At 37.9% G+C, this 21,972-nt stretch overlaps 1 protein-coding gene across 3 annotated transcripts in view; it reads left to right on the top strand.

The window, feature by feature from the left end:
• PPP1R1C (protein phosphatase 1 regulatory inhibitor subunit 1C) overlaps window positions 1-21,972 on the top strand; it is a 174,787-nt gene that overhangs the window by 9,212 nt on the left and 143,603 nt on the right. For 2 of the 3 annotated variants that reach the window (XR_010122379.1, XM_055289933.2), the window contains exon 2: window positions 13,139-13,184. The exons of the other annotated variant lie outside the window; for it this stretch is intronic. The gene's annotated coding sequence lies outside the window, so the exon portion shown is untranslated. The remainder of the gene's footprint in view (window positions 1-13,138; window positions 13,185-21,972) is intronic. 3 annotated transcript variants of the gene reach the window in all.

The following is a 21,972-nucleotide window of genomic DNA, read 5'->3' on the forward strand; positions in this document are numbered from 1 at the left end:
CTGTTTGATAAAGATCATTATAAATAGCAACCCCAAACCATAAACTTGCTAAATAAATTTAGGATAAAAGCAAGTCATTAAAAATATTTACAAGATCCAAAATGTTTCTGAGTAGCATGAATAGAAAAAACACTATCCACATTTAAACATATCCTAATATAATTTCAGAATGCCAAGGATAAATATGAAATTCAAAAGTTAGCCAGGCACAATGGCTTATGCCTGTAATCCCAGCACTTTGGGAGGCCAAGGAGGGTGGACCACGAGGTCAGGAGTTCAAGACCAGCTTGGCCAACATGGTGAAACCCCCTCTGTCCTAAAAATATAAAAATTATCTGGGCATGGTGGTGCATTCCTGTAATCCCAGCTACTCAGGAGGCTGAGGCAGGAGAATTGCTTGAACCGGGACCCGGGAGGCAGAGGTTGCAGTGAGCCAAGATTGGGCCAACTCCAGCCTGAGCTACAGAGTGAAACTCTGTCTCAAAAAACAAACAAGCAAACAAACAAAAATCCAAAAAGTTTTTTAAGAGAAAAAAAATCAGATTGCTAATGATACAGTTCCCATGTTGAAAGTGAAGGAATAATATTGAAGTTGTGAAAGAAAAAAATATTAACCTAGAGTTCTTTTTTGCTTTTTTTTAATTTTAATTTTAAAAAAATTTTCATGAGTACACAGTAGGTGTATGTGTTTATAAGGTATGTAAGATATTTTGATACAGGCATACAATGCATAATAATAAACTAGGAGTAAATGGGGTATCCATCACCTCAAACATTTATCCTTTCTTTGTGTTAGAAACAATTCAATTATAACTTTTAGTTATTTTAAATGTATAATGAATTATTGTTGACTGTATTCACCCTGTTGTACTATCAAATACTAGATCTTATTTATTCTATATAACTATATTTTTGTACACATTAACCAGCCCTACTCCCTTACTCCACAAGTACATGTCCCAGCCTCTTGTAACCATCATTCTGCTCTCTATTGCCATGAGTTCAATTGTTTTAATTTTTAGCTCCCACAAAAAATGGAGAACATACAAAGTTTGTCTTCCTGTGCTTGCTTTATTTCACTTAATTAACATAATGACTTCCAGTTCCATCCATGCTGTTGCAAATGACAAGATTTCATTCTTTTTCATTGCTGAATAGTGCTCCAAAGAAAATATGCACCACAGTTTCTTTATCCATTGGTTTGTTGATGGACACTTCAGTTGCTTCTAAATCTTGACTATTATGAACAGTGCTACAATAGACATGAGGGAGCATATATCTGTTCAATTTACTGATTTCCTTTCTTTTGGGTGTACACTAAGCAGTGGAATTACTGAATCATATGGTAGCTCTATTTTTTAGTTTTTTAAGGAACCTCCATACTATTCTTCATAGTGGCTATACTAATTTACATTCCCACCAATGGGGTACAAAGTTTCCTGTTTCACAAAATTTATTATTATCTGTCTTTTGGAAAAAAAGCCATTTTAACTGGGGTGAGATGACATCTCATTGTAGTTTATTTTATTTATTTATTTATTTATTTATTTTTTGAAACAGAGTCTCACCCTGTTACCCAGGCTGAAGTGCAGTGGTGCAATCTCAGCTCACTGCAACATCCGCCTCCCAGGTTCAAGAGATTCTCCTGCCACAGCCTCCAGATAGCTGGGATTACAAGAGCCTGCCACCATGCCTGGCAATTTTTTGTATTTTTAGTAGAGAGAGGGCTTCACCATGTTGGTCAGGCTGGTCTCAAACTCCTGACCTCAGGTCATCCACCCACTTTGGCCTCCCAAAATGCTGGGATTACAGGCGTGAGCCATCACACTCGGCCCAACATCTCATTGTAGTTTAGTATGCATATCTCTGATGATCAATGATGTTGAGTGCCTTTTCATATATCTGTTTGCCATTTATATATCTTCTTTTGATAAATCTGTGTTCAGATCTTTTGTCCATTTTTAAATTGGATTATTAGATTTGTTCCTATAGAGTTGTTTGACCTCCTTATATTTTTGTTATTAATCCCTTGTCATAAGAATAGTTTGCAAATATTTTCTGCCATTTTATGAGTTGTCTTTTTACTTTGTTGATTGTTTCCTTTTCTATGCAGAATCTTTTTAACTTGATGTGATCCTATTTATCCATTTTTGCTTTAGTTGCCTGTGCTTGTCAGATATTACTCAAGAAACGTTTGCCCACTCCAATGTCCTGAAGGATTTCATCAGCATTTTCTTTTAATGGTTTCATAGTTTGGGGTGCTTGATTTAAGTCTTTAATCCATTTTGATTTGATTTTTGTACACGGCAAGAGATAGGGGTGTAGTTTCATTCTTCTGCATATAAATATTCAGTTTTCCTGGCACCATTTATTGAAGAAACTGTCTTTTCCTCAATGTATGTTCTTGACACCTTTGTTGAAAATGAGTTCACTGTAGATATGTATATTTGTTTCTGGGTTCTCAATTTGGTTCCATTGGTCTGTGTCTGTTTTTATGCCGGTAACCAAAACCATGCTGTTTTGGTTACTACAGCTTTAAAGTATAACTTGAAGTCAGGTAATGTGATCCCTTCGGTTTTGTTATTTTCTCTCGGGGTAGCTTTGGCTATTCTGGATCTTTGGTGGTTCCATATAAATTTTGGGATAGTTTTTTCTATTTCCATGAAGAATGTCATTGGTATTTGGATAGGGCTTGCACTGAATCTGTAGATTGCTTTAGGGAGTATGGACATTTTAACAATATTAACTCTTCCAATCCATGAAGATGAAATATTTTTGCATTCTTTCATTTCCTGTTTATTTTATTTCATTAGTGTTTTATAGTTTTCATTGTAAATATTTCACTTCTTTGGTTAAGTTTATTCCCAGGTATTTTATTTTATTTTGCTTGTAGCAATTGTAAAGGTAATTATTTTTTGATTTCCTTTTCAGATTGTTCACTGTTGGCATATAGAAACACTACTAATTTTTATATGTTAATTTTGTATTCTGCAGCTTTTCTGAATTTGTTTCTGAGTTCTAATAGGTTTTTGGTGGAGGCTTTAGGTTTTTACAAATATAAGATTATGTCATCTGCTGAGAAGGATGATTTGACTTCTTCCTTTCCAATTTGGAAGCACTTTATTTCTTTTTCTTATCTGATTTGTCCCTTGTACTTCCAGTACCATGTTGAATAACAGTGGTGAAAGTGGACATCATGGTCATGTTCCAAATCTTAGAGGAAAGCCTTTCAGTTTTTCCCCATTCAGTATGATACTAGCTGTGGGTATGTCATATCTGGCTTTTATTGCATTGAGGTATGTGTCTTCTATACCCAGTTTTTTGAGTGCTTTTTTTTCATCATAAAAAGATATTGAATTTTATCAAATGCATTTTCAGCATCAATTGCAATGATCATACGGCTTTTGTCCTTCATTCTGCTAATATGATGTATCACATTCATTGATTTCTGTATGTTGGACCATCCTTGTATTCCTGCGAAAAATCTCTGTTGTTCACGACGAATGATCTTTTTAATGTGTTATTGAATTCAGTTTGCTAGTATTTTGTTAAGGATTTTTGCATCGATATTCAGAGATATTGACCTGTGATTTTCTTTATTTGATGTGTCTGTCTAGTTTTGATTTCAGGGTAATAATACTTGCCTCATAGAATGAGTTTGGAAGTATTTCTTTCTCCTCTGTTTTTCAGAATAGTTTGAGTAGGATTGGTATTATTCCTTCTTTAATTGTTTGGTAACATTTAGCAGTGAAGCCATGGGGCGTGCTTGGCTTTTCCTTACTGGGAGACTTTTTATTATAGCATTGATCTTGTTGCTTATTATTGGTCTTTTCAGGTTTTGAACTTCTTCAGTCTTGGTAGGTTGTAAGTGTCTAGGAATTTGTCCATTTTTTCTAGGTTTTCCAATTTATTGGCATATAGTTGCTCATAGTGGTCTCTAATCATCCTTTGAATTTCTGTATTATTTGTTGTAATGTCTTCTTTTTTGTCTCTGATTTTATTTATTTGAGTCTTCTCTCTTTTTTTGTTAGTAAGTCTGGCTAAAAGTTTGTTGGCTTTATCTTTTCAAAAAATCAAATTTTCCCTTTGTTAATCTCATATTTTTTTGGTTTCAATTTCATTTATTTCTGCTCTGATATCTGTGGGTTTTTTTTCTTGTATTAATTTTGGGTTTGGTTTGCTCTTGATTTTCTACTTCTTTAACAGGCATTCTAAGGTTGGTCATGTGAAGATTTTCCACTTTGTTGATGTAGGTGCTTATTGCTATAAACTTTCCTCTTAGTACTGTTTTTGCTGTATCCTACAGGTTTTGGTACAATGTGTTTCCATTTTCATTTATTTCAAGAAATTCTTCAACTTCCTTCTTAATTTTTTAATTGATCCACTGGTCATTCAGGAGCATATTATTTAATTTCCATGTGTTTGTAAAGTCCTAAAGTTTGTTTCTGTTGTTATCAATTCTCCTTCCTTCTTTTCCTTCCTCCCTCCTTCTCTCTCTCCTTTCCTTTCCTTTCCTTTCCTTTCCTTTCCTTTCCTTTCCTTTCCTTTCCTTTCCTTTCCTTCTTTTCTGAGATGGAGTTTCACTCTTGTTGCCCAGGCTGGAGTGCAATGGCATATTCTTGGCTCACTGCAACCTCCACCTTCCAAGTTCAAGGAATTCTCCTGCCTCAGCCTCCAGAGTAGCTGGGATTACAGGCACGTGCCACCATGCCTGGCTAATTTTGTATTTTTAATAGAGATGGGGTTTCTTCATGTTGGTCAGGCTGGTCTCAAACTCCCAATCTCAGGTGCTCCACCCGCCTCGGCCTCCCAGAGTGCTGGGATTGCAGGCGTGAGCCACCATGCCCGGACTGTTATCAATTTCTAGTTTTACTCCATTGTGATCAGAGAAAATACTTGATATGATTCCAGTTTTTTTTTAGTTTATTAAAACTTGTTTTGTGGCCTAACATGTTGTCTGATCTTGAGAATGATTCAGGTGCTGAGGAGAAGATTATGTATTCTTTATTTGTTGGATGAAATGTTTTGTAAATATCTATTGGGACCATTTGGTCTGTAGCATAGATTAAGTCCAAAGTTTCTTTGTTGATTTTCTGTTTAGATGATCTGTCCAGTGCTACAGTGGGGTGTTGAAGTCTCCAGCTATTATTGTATTAGCATCCATCTCTCTCTTTAACGCTAGTAATATTTGCTTTACATATCTGGATACTCCAGGGTTGGGTTCATATGTCTATAGCTGTTATATCCTCTTGCTAAAACGGACCCCTTTTTCATTATATAATGACCTTTTTGTCCTTTTTATAGTTTTTGTCTTGAAGTCTATTTTGTCTAATATAAGTATAGTTACTCCTGTTCTATTTTGGTTTCCATTTACATGGAATGCCTTTTCCCATCCCTTTATTTTCAGTCTATGTGTATTTTTATAGGTGAAGTGTGTTTCCTGTAGGGAACAGATAATTGGGTCTTGTTGTGTGATCCATTCAGCCACTCTATGGCTTTTGATTGGAGAGTTTAGTTCTTTTACATTCGGTGTTATTATTGATAATGAAGGACTCACTAGTGCCATTTTATTATTTGTTTTCTGGTTGTTTTGTGGTGTTCTCCTCTTTCTTTACTTCTTTCCTTTTAGTGAAGGTGATTTTCTCTGGTTTTAAATTAAACTTTCTTTAATTTATTGCTTTTTATTTTTGTGTATCTGTTGTTATGTTTTTTGATTTGAGGTTACCTGAGGCTTGTAAATATCATCTTACAACACATTATTTTAAACTGATGAATTCATAATGATTACAAAAACAAACAAGCAAAGAGAAAACTAATAAAATCTGTAGATTTTAACTTGATATCCCCCTGCTTTTTAACTTTCTGTTATTTCTATTTGTGTCTTATTGTACTTCTTATCCTTCTAACTTTGTTTTAGTTATTATTTTTGATAGGTTTATTGTTTAGTCTTTCTACTCAATATATGAGTAGTTTACACACCACAATTGCAGTATCATAATATTCTGTTTTTCTGTGTACTATTACCAGTGAGTTTTATACCTTCAGATAATTTCTTATTGCTATTAATGTCTTTTTATTTCATATTGGAGAACTCTCTTTAGCATTTCTTGTAGGACAGGGCTAATGTTGATGAAATCTTTCAGCTTTTGTTTGGGAAAGTATTTATTTCTCCTTCATGTTTGAAGGATATTTTCTCTGGTTATACTATTCTAAGGTACATATTTATTTTCTTTTAGCACTTTATATATGTCACACCACTCTCTCCTGGCCTATATGCCTGTATGATTTCCATTGCGAAGTCTACTGCCAGATATATTGAAACTTCTTTGTTTGTTATTTGTTGTTTTCTTTTTCCCTCTTGCTACTTTTGGAATCCTTTCTTTATCCTAGACCTTTGGGAGTTTGATTATTAAATATCTTGAGGTAGTCTTATTTGAGTTAAATCTGCTTGGTGTTGCATAACCTTCTTGTACTGGTATCTTGATATCTTTCTCCAGTTTTGGGAAATTCTCTGTTATTTCTTTGAATAAACTTTCTACCCCTGTCTCTCTCTCTACCTTGCCTTACAGCCAAAAACTCTTAGATTTACTATTTGAGGCTATTTTGTAGATCTTGTAGGCATGCTTCATTGTTTTTTATTCTTGTTCTTTTGTCTCCTCTGACTATGTGTTTTCAAACAGCCTGTCTTCAAGTTCATCAATTCTTTCTTCTGCCTGATCAATTCTGCTATTGAGACTCCAATGCATTCTTCATTATGTCAATTGTATATTTCAAATCCAGAATTTGTTTGATTCTGTTTAATTATTCCAATATCTTTGTTAAATTTATCTGATAAGATTCTGAATTCCTTCTCTATGTTATCTTGAATTTCATTGAAGTTGCTCAAAACAGCTATTTTGAATTCTCTGTCTTGAAAGGTCACATATCACATATCTCTCTGTCTCCAGGATTGGTCCATGGTGTCTTGTGCCTTATTTAGTTTCTTTTTTCCATTGAGGTCATGTTTTCCTGGATGGTCTTGATGCATGTGTTTGTTTATTGGTGTCTGGGCATTGAAGGATTAGGTATTTATTATAGTCTTTGTAGTCTGTGCTTATTTGTACTCATCCTTCTTGAGAAGGCTTTCAGGGTATTTGAAGGGACTTGCATGTTGTGATCTAAGATATTGGTCATTGCAGCCATATCTGCATTAGGGGGCACTCCAAGCCCAGTAATGCTGTGAATCTTCCACACTCATAGAGGTACCACCTTGGTGGTCTTGGATAAGATCCTGAAGAATTCTCTGGTTTACCAAGCAGAGACTCTTCTCTTCTCTTACATTTCCCCAGAGTTTTTCTCTCGGTGCTGAGCTGTGCAAAGCCAGCACAGCCCTGGGTCTTGACCAAGGTTCATGATAACAACTGCTTGGCTATCGCCTATGTTTGCACAAGGGCCTAGGTCTCTACAATCAGCAGGTGGCAAAGCCAGCCAGGCTTACGTCTTTTCCTTCAGGTGGCAATTTCTCCCTGGCCATGGGTGGGTCCAGAGATGCTGTCCATTAGCCAGGGCCTGGAGTCAGGAAGCTTAGGAATCTACCTAATGTTCTATTCTACTGCAAATGAGCTGGCACCCAAGCCATAAGACAAAGTCCTTCCTACTCTTCCATCTCCTTTCCATAAGCAGAGGGGCCTCCTGTGGCCACCACTGCCCCAGTTCACGGAGAGTACTGACTGGCTACCACTGATGTTCACTCAAGGCTCAAGGGCTGTTTAGTCAGCTTGTGGTGAATGCTGCCAGGCCTGGGCTTTCCCTTCAGGCCAGTGGGCTCCCCTCTATTTCAGGACAGGTCCAGAAATGCTATCTAGGAGCCAAGGCCTGGAATCAGGAGCCCAAAGAGCCCACCTGGTGCTCTACCCCATTGTGACCAGGCTGTTTCCATGCCACAAGACAAAGTCTCCTTTACTCTTCTGTTGCCATTTCTCAAACAGAATGAGTCTCTCACCACAGCCACGACAGCTGGGAATGTGCTAGTCACACCTGAAGCCAGCACGTCTCTGAGTTACACCCAAGGCCCACAGCGAGTACTGCCTATCACTGCTGATTATTCAGGCCCAAGGGCTCTTTAATCAGCACTTAGCAAATCCTGCCAGGACTGGGTCCATCCCTTCAAGGCAGCGAGTTTCCTTTTCATGGAGTGTGTGTCTAGAAATGTCCAGGAGCTAGGTCCTGGAATGGGGGCCTCAGGACTCTGCCTGTGGCCTTATTCTGCTGTGGCTGAGCTGGTATCCAAGTTGCAAGACAAACTCCTCTTTAATCTCCCCTCTACTCTCCTCAAACAGAAGGAAAGAGTCCGTTTTGGTGCTACAAGCTGTGCTGCCTGGGGTTGGGGAGTTGGTACAAGCACTCCCTTGGCCACCCCAGCTAGTGTCTCACTAGGTCACGTTTCCTGCAAGTCCCCTCACTCCACACTTAGCACAGTACCAGACCTTGCCAAGGAATTGCAGTCCTTGAGGCATAGATTGCCTTTCAGGTTTATTTAGGGCCCCAGAGTACTGTAGGCCATGGTCTTGAGGTTTGGTAGAACTCAGGTTCTGACTGCTGGGATGGATGATTCCTTTCTGTCTAGGGCTCATATAAATGCTCCTTCTATAGGTGTCGCCTTAGTTCTGCCTGATGTTGCTTTCTGTTGTGCCAGGGCAACACCAAGTTCCAATGCAGTCCCACAATCCCTTTGCTCTCCTTTCCTCAAGTGCACAGATTCTCTTGCTGCACCACATGGCCACTGCTAGGGGATGGAGAAGGGATGGTGTCTGCAATTCGAGAGTATCTTTACTACCCTCTTCAATGCCTCTTCCAGTGATATTGGGGAATTGGTGGGTTCTTGGTCTCACTGACTTCACGAATGAAGCCGTGGACCCTGGCAGTGAGTGTTACAGCTCTTAAGGCGGCGCGTCCGGAGTTGTTCGTTCCTCCCGGTGGGCTTGTGGTCTCGCTGGCTTCGGGAGTGAAGCTGCAGACCTTCGCGGTGTTACAGCTCGTAAAAGCAGCGTGGACCCAAAGAGTGAGCAGTTGCAAAGAGTGAAAGAACAAAGCTTCCACAGTATGGAAGGGGACCCCAGCGGGTTGCCACTGCTGGCTTGGGCAGCCTGCTTTTATTCTCTTATCTGGCCCCACCCACCTCCTGCTGACTGGTAGAGCCGAGTGGTCTGTTTTGACAGGGTGCTGATTGGTGCGTTTACCATCCCTGAGCTAGACATAAAAGTTCCCCACATCTCCACCAGACTGGGGAGCCCAGCTGGCTTCACCCAGTGGATCCCTCACTGGGGCTGCAGGTGGAGCTGCCCGCCAGTCCTGCACCGTGCGCTCGCACTCCTCAGCCCTTGGGTGGTTGATGGAACTGGGCGCCGTGGAGCAGGGGGCGGCGTTCCTCGGGGAGGCTCCGGCCGCACAGGAGCCCATGGAGGGGGTGGGAGGCTCAGGCATGGCGGGCTGCAGGTCCCGAGCCCTGCCCCGTGGGAAGGCAGCTAAGGCCCGGTGAGAAATCGAGCACAGCGCCGGTGGGCTGGCACTGCTGGGGGACCCAGTACACCCTCCGCAGCCACTGGCCCGGGTGCCAAGCCCCTCATTGCCCAGTGCCAGCAGGGCCGGCCAGCTGCTCCGAATACGGGGCCGCCAAGCCCACGCCCACGCCCACGCCCACCCGGAACTCCAGCTGGCCCGTAAGCGCCGCGCGCAGCCCCGGTTCCAGCTGGCGCCTCTGCCTCCACATCTCCCCGCAAGCCGAGGGAGCCGGCTCCCGCCTTGGCCAGGCCAGAAAGGGACTCCCACAGTGCAGCGGTGGGCTGAAGGGCTCCTCAAGTGCCACCAAAGTGGGAGCCCAGGCAGAGGAGGTGCCGAGACCGAGCAAGGGCTGTGAGGACTGCCAGCATGCTGTCACCTCTCAATATAAATTTAAAACCAGGTATTGTGATTGCTCACATGATTTTTTGGTTCTCATGAAGGACTTTTGTGTGAATAGTTAATTTAATTTGGTGTTTCTGCCAAGGGGACAATTGGTAGAGACTTTTATTTGGCTATCATTCTCTGTCTCCTGTCTCAATCTGGAGTTCTTTACTCAGCCAAATTCACTAATGTGGGAAGGGAAAGTCATTTTTAGATATTCGAAGTCTTGGAAAGTTTAATACCTATGAATCATTTCTATAAAGCTTACTAAAGAATATACTTCAGTAATTCAGAGAATAAGTCCAAGAAAAAATGTGTGATGCAGGAAGAATGGCGAACAAGTAAGAGATGATTTCACTGTGGCAGATAAGTGAAGCCTGTGGAAAAGTCATGCTGAGCATCTTGTTTCTTTGGAGGTGTATGTGGACAATAAATGTGTATTCATCCATTATATAAATTATTAGTGTAATTACTTTTTAATAGGACAAAAAAAATATATCAACAAAGTCCAGAGGATGGAGCAACAAAGCACTTGGAGGACATTTTAGCAGAAGGGGCATTTGAACTTGGTCCTAAAAGTAGAGATGTTTGCTAAGTAGCAAACGTAAGGTGGAAGGGTGCTCCGAGTCACTACAAGTGACCATATGTACAAAGTGAAAGGACTTGGGTTATTCAAGAAAGAGTAAGTTCAGTGGTGATTATGGGGTGCATGGCCTGAGGTGCGCCTAGAAAATAAAGTTTTAATTTCTATTTTCTATAGAGTGCCAGATGATGAGCTAAATTTATTTCCTTATCATACTTTCTTAATTACCTACTCCTGTCATTCATTTTGTTCCATGACTCATTGTTTGTACTGGAAAATAAAGCTTAGCACATTACAACCTGCTAGAAATTTCATGTTCTTTCTGAATTAAGAATTATCTGTTTGCTTCCAAACTCATTATGCATATATTACACAAGCAGTATAATGAGTCATATGTTACTCTTTTTAAAACTGGATCATTAAGAAATCGTAAGAAAAGATGTGTAACAGTTCAAAATCTCAAGAAGCAGAGACTATGGGATGGCACTGGTGATCCCCAAAAGAGGTTGCTGTGGCATAAATATGATCAGTGAGCAACTTTGACTCATAGGCCAGACCAGACCCACCCCAGACCACCATGACCAAGACACAGAGGCAAATGCTCTCAGACAGTCAATATAGGTTTCATGTTCTTACCAAGACATTTGCTTTTACTGGAAGTGACTCATCCTAATCAGGAAATTATTTTATTTTTAATGCTCTGTTATTTGTAGATATGAATAAGCCTACATTCTGCATGGAAACATAGGCAAGCACTCAAGAACAGCTCTTTTGCAGAGTTTACTCAGAGCCAGAAGATTGCTAAACTGTAGCAACATAAGGCCAAAACTTGAAATCATTTATAAAGAACTTATTTTTGTTTAAATAGATGTTAGAACTCAGAGAACATATACAAAGTACTAAATGTGTGTATACCATTTACACAGCAGATAGGGAGGTAAGCAGAAGAAGCAAGACAGGAGAGAGCTGTTTGTCAAGTTTTATAGTGATAATAAAAAAGGCAAAACGATGAATGTTTAAGTGTCAACTGAGAGCTGATCATTTGTTGAAGCTTAAAGGCAGAAGAAAAGGGACTTTTGGCAAAGCAGATCTTTCTCTAACACTGTTAGTACAAAAAACAATTGGCTGCCTTTTGCAGAGATGTTCTAATCAAATACATTTCTTGAAAAAGTAAAGGCATACTCAGGATGAATACAGCATGTAATGTATGGCCCTACTGACATGTACATTCTGTGAAACTTTCAAATTATATTTATATTTAATTTAAATTTACATCCCTGTTTCCTTTTTTAAAAAATATTTTGAAAAGGTTGTCTAATCAATTACTGTTAGCACCAACTTTTTATTTCTGGGGATTGATTAATTAGTTTGTGGGTTATGCAGACATTTGATGACTTGTTTTTTCCTTGCATCTTGCCTTTTAAACATTATGTTAAATAGTAGCATTTTACCAAGATTGAGAGATAAGGGTTGAAATTTAAATCAGTCAATTATGCTACCTTGGAGTATTTCTAAGGCTTTATATATGGGTGGGTAGAGACTTTAAGTTAAAAAAAAATGGGTAAAAAAAAATCATTAAGGAAAGAGAAATGGAACCAATATCTAGAGTTGACTTAAATCATGTATTTGCCATTTGTCCTCTTTCCCACAAGAATCCAAGTTATGGTTGTGAATATTAATTAAAATAACATACAGAAGATTATACTCTGAGAATATTTCTTACTTGATATTTATCTATGTTACATAAATTCCAAATTGGATTCCAGAGAGTATATTTGAAGGTGCAAATGAATTGAACAGAAGATGCTGTTAAAACATTTCACAAAACAACCAGAAATTCAATGAAAGTATCTTAACTGCATTTTAATATTATCACAGAATATATATTCTAGTCTTGTCACAAACTGTAATTGGAAAAGACTGTGATCATACTCCCTTGCACAAACATTTGGTATCCATTCTGAGATTGGATTCTTCTAGAATTAATATGAATCTGAAGCATCTCCATGTCAACTTTACGTACAGTGGGCCGCTCCTGGAATTGAGGAACTCAGATTTTCCAATTGTGCTATGCGATTTTCAGAAACAATTTGAGAATGTTCAGGTGTGAAGGCGTGAAATGGAGAAGATGGTCACTTTGGGATGGAAGACACCCTCTGCCTGAGAACTATAAATCAGAACTCTCACTGGTTTCCAGAGAAAGTGAGAGTAGTTAGGCAGCAGTAGCTGCCTGGAACTACCTGATTTTCCACTAGCTATACCTGAACATCGTTTAAAAGGTTATACCTATTTTAAAGTGCTTCATCATTATTAGGAGTGCAGTCTTTCCTGTCTTCAATCATTTGTAATGTCTCTCAATAAAGGCAGTACCCAAAATGCTTTTCCTGATACCTGCAAAATAAATGAAAGGAGTCCACTAAAATTTTGATGACTGCCAAGATTGTGTCAGACATCAATCATATGGGGTTACAAGGCACTGACTTAAGGAACTCTTAAAACCCTGCTTTGAAAAATTATAATATAAAATCTTGGGGTTAATTTAGATCAATGCTCCTGATGAAATGTTTTGAAGAACCAAACTGGAGACAGTACATCAGCCTGGTAGTTATTTGTTGCCTATTTTTTTTTTTTTAGAATGTTTTCTCTCTTCAAGATTCTCTTTTGAAAGACATCTAAAAAGGTAAGACTGGGCAAGACTTTGAGAGAATTTGTTCTTTCAAGTCTTCCCTGATTGATAACTATTGCTAGAATATAGTTCATGCTTTGCCTACATCAGTGATGGTGCATAATACTATTTATATTTTGAACATTTCCTCTGAGTAGAAGATGTGAAGTTCATTCAGATTTATGGAGCTTCATCTTCGACCGTGTTTATTCTCTCTTTTTTCTCTCTCAGACAACACATTCATTTATTCTGTTTTAACTATGTAAAAAAATAAGAATATGTTGCACTTGTTATCCATAGCTTAAAGAAAGAATTAACAAAGCTAAACCAATAAAATAATAGCTATTTAACAGGAAGCTATAAGAAAACACTCTCCTGGTCCTTTCTTTTTTTATTTTTTATTTTATTATTATTATACTTTAAGTTTTAAGGTACATGTGCACAATTATTATTGTAGTTCGTTTCCATTGTATTACATATGTCAAGAACAATGCATATTGAAAGGCCCTCTGTGTACCTATAATATTGCTCTTATAGGTAAATGTAAGAATGTAAGGAACAGTGTTTTTTTGTGTTAAGTAAGGGAGGTAAATTCAATATGATTTTGGAAATAATGATCTCATCCAAAGTAGCTTGTCCTTCATTAGAAGACAAAGCATGCTTTTTTGAAAAAGTGCTCTATTTTAATTTCTCTGATTTAAGAGAGGGTGTGAAAAATCTTTTTCTGCATCGAAATGCAAAAGAACTTTAAAAAATATTATTTAAAATTATCTTTGTTATTCTGGCAGTTAATTTTTTATTAAAAAATTCAAATGTGCTCATTGTGTTACATAGAAAATCATAAAGAGAAAATATATAACCTATAAACTCACCATCCAGAGACAACCCCATTAACATCTCAGAATATGTTCTTCCAAACATTTTTCGCACATCACACACAAAAGCATAAGTAAGCGTGTATGTATATGTCAGTAGGTGTTTAATGCATGAGCACATGCATGTGTATATATGGATACAAATCTATAATGAAATTATACTAGATACAGCTATACTATTTAAACATTGTGTGAAATTTTTGAAAATTATTTGGAAACCCTACCAAGAACAGCATTCTAGAAGTTACTCTGAATCTTATATTATAACATTCTTTTCTTCCATTGTATTATCAAACTATTTAAAATGTGAAGAATTCTGCAAATGGGTTATTTATTCATTTATTTATTTCTATTGTTGAGTAAGAGGATCATACCTATAATCTCCTACAAAGGCTACTGGCCTACTGTTCAGGAATCCTGAGTAATTCTCCTCACCTTAATATAAATTTTATCTATATATCTCTATATCTATATCTATATCTATATCTATATCTATATCTATATCTATATCTATCTATATCTATCTATTCCTCACTCCTCTCTGTCTCTTGAGTATTTTAAACCTCTTTCCTCACTGGCTACCTCCTTGCAGCCCAGGACATATTCAAGTCTGGTTCATCTATAAAATAAATCTAAAAAGCTCCACTCCACTCTTGCTCTTGCTCTCTACTGTAAGGTCCCATGTTTGAAGGAGGCTTTCTTTTAACTGTCAAGGTGTTTTTTAAAGAACTTGCCTAAATTATGGGCCAGGCACAATGGCTCATGCCTGTAATCCCATCACTTTGGGATGCTGAGACAGGTGGATCACTTGAGGCCAGGAGTTCAAGACCAGCCTGGGCAACATAGCGAGACCCTGTCTCTACTAAAAATACAAAAATTAGCCGGGCATGGTGACACATGCCTGTAATCCCAGCTACCTGGAGGCTGGGGCATGAGAATCACTTGGACCCAGGTGGAGGTTGCAGTGAGCCAAGATCGTGCCATTGCACTCCAGCCTAGCCAACAGAGTGAGAATCTATCTAAAAAAAGAACTAGGCTAATTTTTTTTTTTTACCTACCTATTTCCCACTCTTTCCCTCAATATAACTACCAGAATTCAATGGATAATGTTTAGATGTTCATAATTACATCCTCTGTAGTTTTGATATGCTGATCGCATGTTTCCTAAAGAAACTTTCTTCAATCTTTATTTCCGTGTTGTTATTCTTTCCTGGTCTTCTTACTCTTTTTATTATATATTTTTTTTGTGTGTGTTTGTTTCCATTTTGTCCTCTCTTTTTCCCCTTAACATTTGGGTTTATCAGAATTCTATACTTTTTTCTTATCTTTGCATCCTACAAACTGCTTGGATTAATTTATCTATCCCCATGTCTTTCAGGGCTTGTTTGACAAGGACTCATATATTATGTGTATACCTTCAAGACAGACCACACTTCTGTGTTATAAAATAGAAAACTGTAAGAATAATACTAACGATTTTAAAAGTGCCTAACAGGACACTTTAAAAAGTGTGGTGGCTCATGCCTGTAATCCCAGCACTTTGGGACGCCAGCAACCATTTTTCATGTCCATAGTTTCTGTAGGTCAAGAATCCAGGTAATGCAAAGTGAAGATGACTTGTCTCTGCTCCACTATGTTGAGGTCCTCAGTTGGAACTCTCACGTAAGCTGACTCACGTGGCTAGGGACTGGAATTACCTGGAGGCTTCTTCACTCACATGTCTCACGGGTTAGCTGTGATGACTCAAAGTCTGGGCTCCACTGGGGCTGTTGACAGGAATCAGCATGTGACATCTTGTATTAGTCTGTTCTTATGCTGCTAATAAAGACATACCTGAGACTGGGTGGTTTATAAAGGAAAGAGGTTTAATGGACTCACAGTTCCACATGGCTGGGGAGGCCTCACAATCATGGTGGAAGACAAAGAAAGAACAAGGGGATGTCTTACATGGCAGCAGGTAAGGGGGCTTGTGCAGGAGAACTCCCAGTTATAAAACCATCAGATCTTATGAGACTTCTTCACTACCACAAGAACAGTATGGCAAAACCACCCCCATGATTCAATTATCTCCACCTGGCCTCGCCCTTAACCCATAGGGATTATCACAATTCAGGGTGAGATGTGGTGGGGACACAGCCAAACAATATCACCTCTGCATGTGACTTGGGCTTTTCACTGCATACCTCCTGGGTTCTGAAAGTGCCTTATGACAGAACATTTGGAGAGTAGGCAGACAGAGTGTTTTTCTTTGCACCATGATGTCTGGGGCATCAGATCAGAAGACTCAAACAGCTGGAGATGACTTGAATAGCTAGGGATTAGAATGCTTTGGAAGCTTCTTAACTCACATGGCTGACACCTGGGCAAGAATGACTCACAGGTCAGGCTCAGTTGAGGGTGTCCACTGGAGTACTCACATGTGGTCTCCATGTGGCTTAGCCTTCTTCACAGTGCAGTGGCTGCTTTCTGAGAGGGAGCAGTCCCAGCTGGAGGGACTGGAGAGGGGTGTTACATGGGAACTGAGTGGAATGAGCATGGCCTTTTATGACCCAGCCTCAGTAGTCAGGAAGCATCACCTCCTCTGTGTTCCATAGTTTACAGATGAGGCACTTAGGCCAGCCTAGATTTGAGGGGAATTAGACTCAAGCTCTTGGTGGGAGAGTAGTAAGGGCCATTTCAGAAAAATATGTGGAATGAGACAGATTGTTTCTTCCATTTTTGCAAAAATAGATACCCCGATACCCCTAACTGAGCCTAGCTTTTGAGTCATTCTTGCCCAGGTGTCAGACATGTAAGTAAAGAAGCCTCCAGAGCATTCTAATCCCTAGCTATTCAAGTCATCTCCAGCTGTTTGAGTCACAATTATGCAATGTACTGAACAGTTTTCATGAATTACCTCTTGGAACCCTTATATCAATTCTATGAAATAGTTAAGAGTTTTATCCTTATTTTAAATTTTAATATTCACTAATTTTAACAATGAGAAAATGTAAGGAGTATTTCCATCTAGATGACATACTTGGACTAACCCATGTCTAGAGTAATTGACTTTTTGTTGTTGTTCTACATATTATCCTTACATTTTATCATTTAGTGAGTGATATAACCCCATATACTAGGCTGCTAAATCTGAATTCATAGTTCATCGTTGTTCCAACTCTCTCTTCCATTGTTATCATCCAATTTCATTAAGTAACTATATTCTATCCATCTCCCTCTCCATTTTCACTGCTATTACTTTATTTGAGGCTCTTTTTCGTTTCTTGAGTAGATTTTTATACATTCTCAGATAATCTTGTCTCTGGTCTTGACCCATTCCAATCTACCTCTACATGGGCACCACAGTGATCATTCTTTAAAAAACCTAAATCAAATTACCATACTCTCTTATGTGACTCTCTGTAGTTCCTGTCATTGTCTTCAGGGTAAATCCCACATTTCTTTGCATGGGCAAGAATGACTCAAAAAGCTAGGCTCAGTTGGGGGTATCGGGGTATCGGGGTATCTACTTTTGCAAAGAAATGTGCATGGCATGCAATGTTGTCATTTCTTCCTCTAGGTCAGGGATTGAGTGAAGAAAACTGGGTGTGAATAGAGTGTACATAGTGTTAGAGGCGATGGAGCCTGTCTATGTAAAAATCACTGCTTTGCATAGAGAGGGCAGCTCTATGACCTTGTGGATATGAGGGCCCAGCTTTGCAAGACTTTCTATTTTATTGAGAAGCTGAATATCTTTATTTTTGTGTATTTTTAAATGTAGTAGCAATTAAAAACAACAACAACAACACCTGTAGGCAAATAAAAGGATGTCTGTGCCTCACAGTCAGACATCACCCTCCTACCCAGGTCCCGTTTCCACTTCCTATAACTCCTTTTGATCATGGCATCACCAGCTCTATGGTGCTTATTTTTATAAGATTCTGCCTTCTTCTCTCAACTATATGTTCTTTAGAGGTTGAGATCTTATTGTATTTGTGTTTGTATCACTGTGTCTGTCATAGAATGAGATACTCAATAAATATTTGTTGGATGAATAAATAATATTTATGAAAGCATTTTGGAAATGAATATATTTCTAGGTAGACTCAGCAATTACAAGTCCAATTTCATTTAATAATCATCTGGAGAGTTACTGAAACAAATGAAAAGGGAGATAGGTAGACAAGGGGTGAGAGCGAATTCCAAGTCTTCCTCATGTTATTCCTGTGCCTTTGCTGGATGTCAGCTAAAGTCTTTTTAAAAGTCTACATGGTCTAAAATTTCTAAGACTTCTTGTCTACACTGGGCTGTGATTGACTGTGTCCCCATGACACTCCTATTCCTGGGCTGTGCATTGAGCTGTTTCCCCAAAATGGCATCAGTAAAGACCTACAGTGCTTCAGCTCTACAAATCTCTGTAGCTCCCTCTCTCTGATATCAACTCACTGCTATAGCATCATGGCTAATATGGACTTGCTACGAACTCTTCATGGGTTTATGGCTTTCTTTAGTGAAACTGCCTCAACAAGAATAAAGATTAAACATAATTGAGTGACTACTCAGGAAAATTATATATTAAAAATTAGTGTCTGCATGGTTAGAGAAGAAAACACCGAGTATTTATGTAACATACTAATAATTCTTCAGTTCAATTTAGCACTCATATACACTCTACTGATTGGTATGAGGATTCTAGAGTAAGTCAAAATTGTTAGAGTTAGTGAAGATGAGAACATGCAATCACAAAACAATTAAGGAGAAGTTTTAAAGAACACAGTAGGCACTAAATAAATGTGGAATGAATGAATCATTGATGTTTGCCTTTAAGCATGATAGACATTGCAAGTATTTTATACTTAAGTGCTGTGGAAATTCAGATTTTAATATGAGATTGCAATATAGTGAGCTTAGTCTGGTAAGGCTTCTTATAGCTGTAAATCTGAAAAAATATCATATTTTAAATCGCATGGTTGAACTTATAAGACATTCTGAAAGAGTTAAAATATGGCTAATAATTTCCATGGGGGAAATTTAATTTAAATGAGTACTTGGAAAGAGTGGTTCATTTCACTTATATTCCTGGGATTCGACCACATTTTATAGATAGGCCTCTTTGTCTCAATTAGGTATCAATGGTTCAGTAATAATATTAATATGAAGGTTTTGGAGTACTCCAACAGGTTACATTGAATATAATTGAGATAATTCTATGAAAGCCCAATAATGTTGTCACTTTCCCATGCATCTGTTTTCTTTGATGGAAGAAATAAATGAAGTTACAGCTAGAATCGAAGGAGGACGTGCAAGGGAGTGCATCTGAAATGTGACTGGCAGCATTTAGGTGTTAAATAGAAGAGACAGAAAATCATTGCATTAGGGCTAGAAATCTTTTCAATGGACTCATATCTAGATGGTATTGTATTTGTTATGCTTTTGTTCATTATTGTACTTCCAGCATTTAATGTAGTCATGCATAATAAATATTTGCTTTTATTTTTGATGGCATTTAGTTAGCCAACCAATTGTTAAACAAAGTCATGTCTCGTGTATGTGCATAACTTTCAAGATTCATGAATTCAAGATATTTAAAACAAAGCCTTGAATAGAAAATACATTAAAAAGTTTAAAAATTTGCCTTTCCCTCTCCAGCCCTCTCCTCTCTTCCCCTTTCCCTTCTCTTCCCTCAAAGAAAGCACTTGTTAATATCAGGTAATAATTAAAAAACAAGTATTGGCAGTTATCAGATAAAAAAATAACTCTAAAAACAGTCATAAGGACTATGTATCTATGGTATTTGGAGGCAGTCACTATAGCAAGAAATACTAACAGCAAGGTGTAGGGCTTGAAAGGGTGAGCCATAGTCTTTTGGAAAATTCAGTTTATTGGAACACCTTATGTTTCTTGATAGTATTAGATAAAGCCTAATTGGACTTATTCAGTAACTACTAGATGACCAGCCTCTTGCTTGTTATGTTTAAGATAGGATGGGATTTGCAGCCTAGGAGAAGAGGCAAAGGAAACACAGGAAATTATTATAGAATAACATTAAACTATATATAATTAAATACCAGGAGAGAAAACAAATTGAGTGATTCTTCTTGTGTGGAGAATCTGAAGGTCTCTTTCTAAGGAGGTGGAATTAGAGGATGAATATAATTTGGGTTAAAAAAGGGAGGGGGGAAGCAAGATGGCTTCCAGGGAGGTAGGGGAGGCCACAGAAAGACTGGTGGTAAGGTGAACTGTGGCCTGTATGAGGGTCTTGAGGAATCATGCAAAGTAGGGCAAGATAGATATTATAGTGTAAAATCAGGAAGGCCTAATGGCCTATTTTCCTAATGTTTTTCCATCTTTACTCCAGTATCACTTATTTTGAAGACAGACTATAGTTATTGCTTGTTCTAGAGGCCTTTTTAATCTTTAATGATTGAACCCATTACTTTTAAAGAGCAAGGGAGAGGATTCCTTTTTCAGTCAGTTTGGTGGTACAACATCCAACTTTAGGCTCTCCATTCTATATTGATACCTAATTTGCAATGATTGATTATCTTGATTAATAGTATCCTAGTCATGCTACTTGCTTCTCTTTCATTCATATACCATGTCATCTTAAGATCTTTTACCATGGAATTGATGTGGTCAGAACCTCTAACCACTGTGGAGATTCTGTTGACTTCCACTGACTTCTCTACAGGCCTTATATTATAGTGGCCATCATGATGCTGTTGTGATTAAAAGCCCAAGCCCTATGCAAAATTGCCCGGGTTTGAAACTAGGCTTTGCCATATATGTATATATATATTAGCTGGATGACCCTGCACAAATTACCTAAACTCTCTGACTCCCAATTACCTAATTTTAAATTGAGGATAGTAATAATATCTACCTCAAAGAGTTGTTGGAATAAATTAATGCAGATAAAGCACTTAGAATGATTCCTGGCACATGGTATCATATAAGGGTTAATTATTACCGTTGTCTCTAATAGGGTTAAAAAAATGTGCACCTAATATTTAGGAAAATTATACCTCCCATGCAAACTCTATATTAACATTTTTTAGATTATTTTATATTTAAGTTGCATTTTAACTAGTTCTTGGAGTAACAATTTAGCTTTAAAAGGACTTAAATACCTTTTAACACAGTCTCTCCTCTAGTGCCATAGCAAAAGGCCTGGTGTGGAGTAGACTATAGTATCTACTCAACAAATATTTGCTACGTGAATAAATAAAGTTGCAAAATACTAAACATTCAAAAGACATGTAGGTAGTTATTATGATAAAATAGAGTTATGCTTGGTTCTTTAAGAATACAGAGAGGTGAGTTTAAACCCAATGTGGAAAACAGTAAATCTACAAAGGCTTCCTAGAAGCAATGATACTTAACTGAATCTTAATGGATACACAGGAGTTGGCTTCATAAAAAACAAGAAGCTTAAAGGGTCTAGATAGCCCATTTACAATATTGTCTCTGATCAACCTATTCAAAATAGGGCAATTAGTTAATGAGAAACATTTTATTGGTATTTATACCAAACACATATATGAAATTTCACTTTATCACCTGTTATTCTAAGTGGAATCAAATTATTCCAAGTAGATAGATATTCTTACTGATTCTGGTTGAAAATGTGTATGTTTAAGCCATTTGAAAAATCTGGCTGAAAGAAAAATAATAGCTATCTTTTATTGAGTGATTCCGTGCTGGCCTTGTAATGAGCTCTTTTCGGGAATTGAGTAATCTAAACCTCACAAGAAGAAAGTTCTCTTACTGCCCAAACTGATAAACTTGCTAAGTAGCAGAGCTAGAGCTTGAACTCAAGGTTGCCAAGTGTATGTTCTTAATTACTACATTATGTGAAGTTTTGGATTAACTCCTCACTAAAAATACTGTCTTATCTTGTTTTCCTTTTATATAATTTGAAGATATATTCAAAGAAATAACTTCATTAA

The sequence above is a fragment of the Symphalangus syndactylus genome, chromosome 8 (genome assembly GCF_028878055.3).
Source record: "Symphalangus syndactylus isolate Jambi chromosome 8, NHGRI_mSymSyn1-v2.1_pri, whole genome shotgun sequence".
NCBI classification, from domain to species: domain Eukaryota; kingdom Metazoa; phylum Chordata; class Mammalia; order Primates; family Hylobatidae; genus Symphalangus; species Symphalangus syndactylus.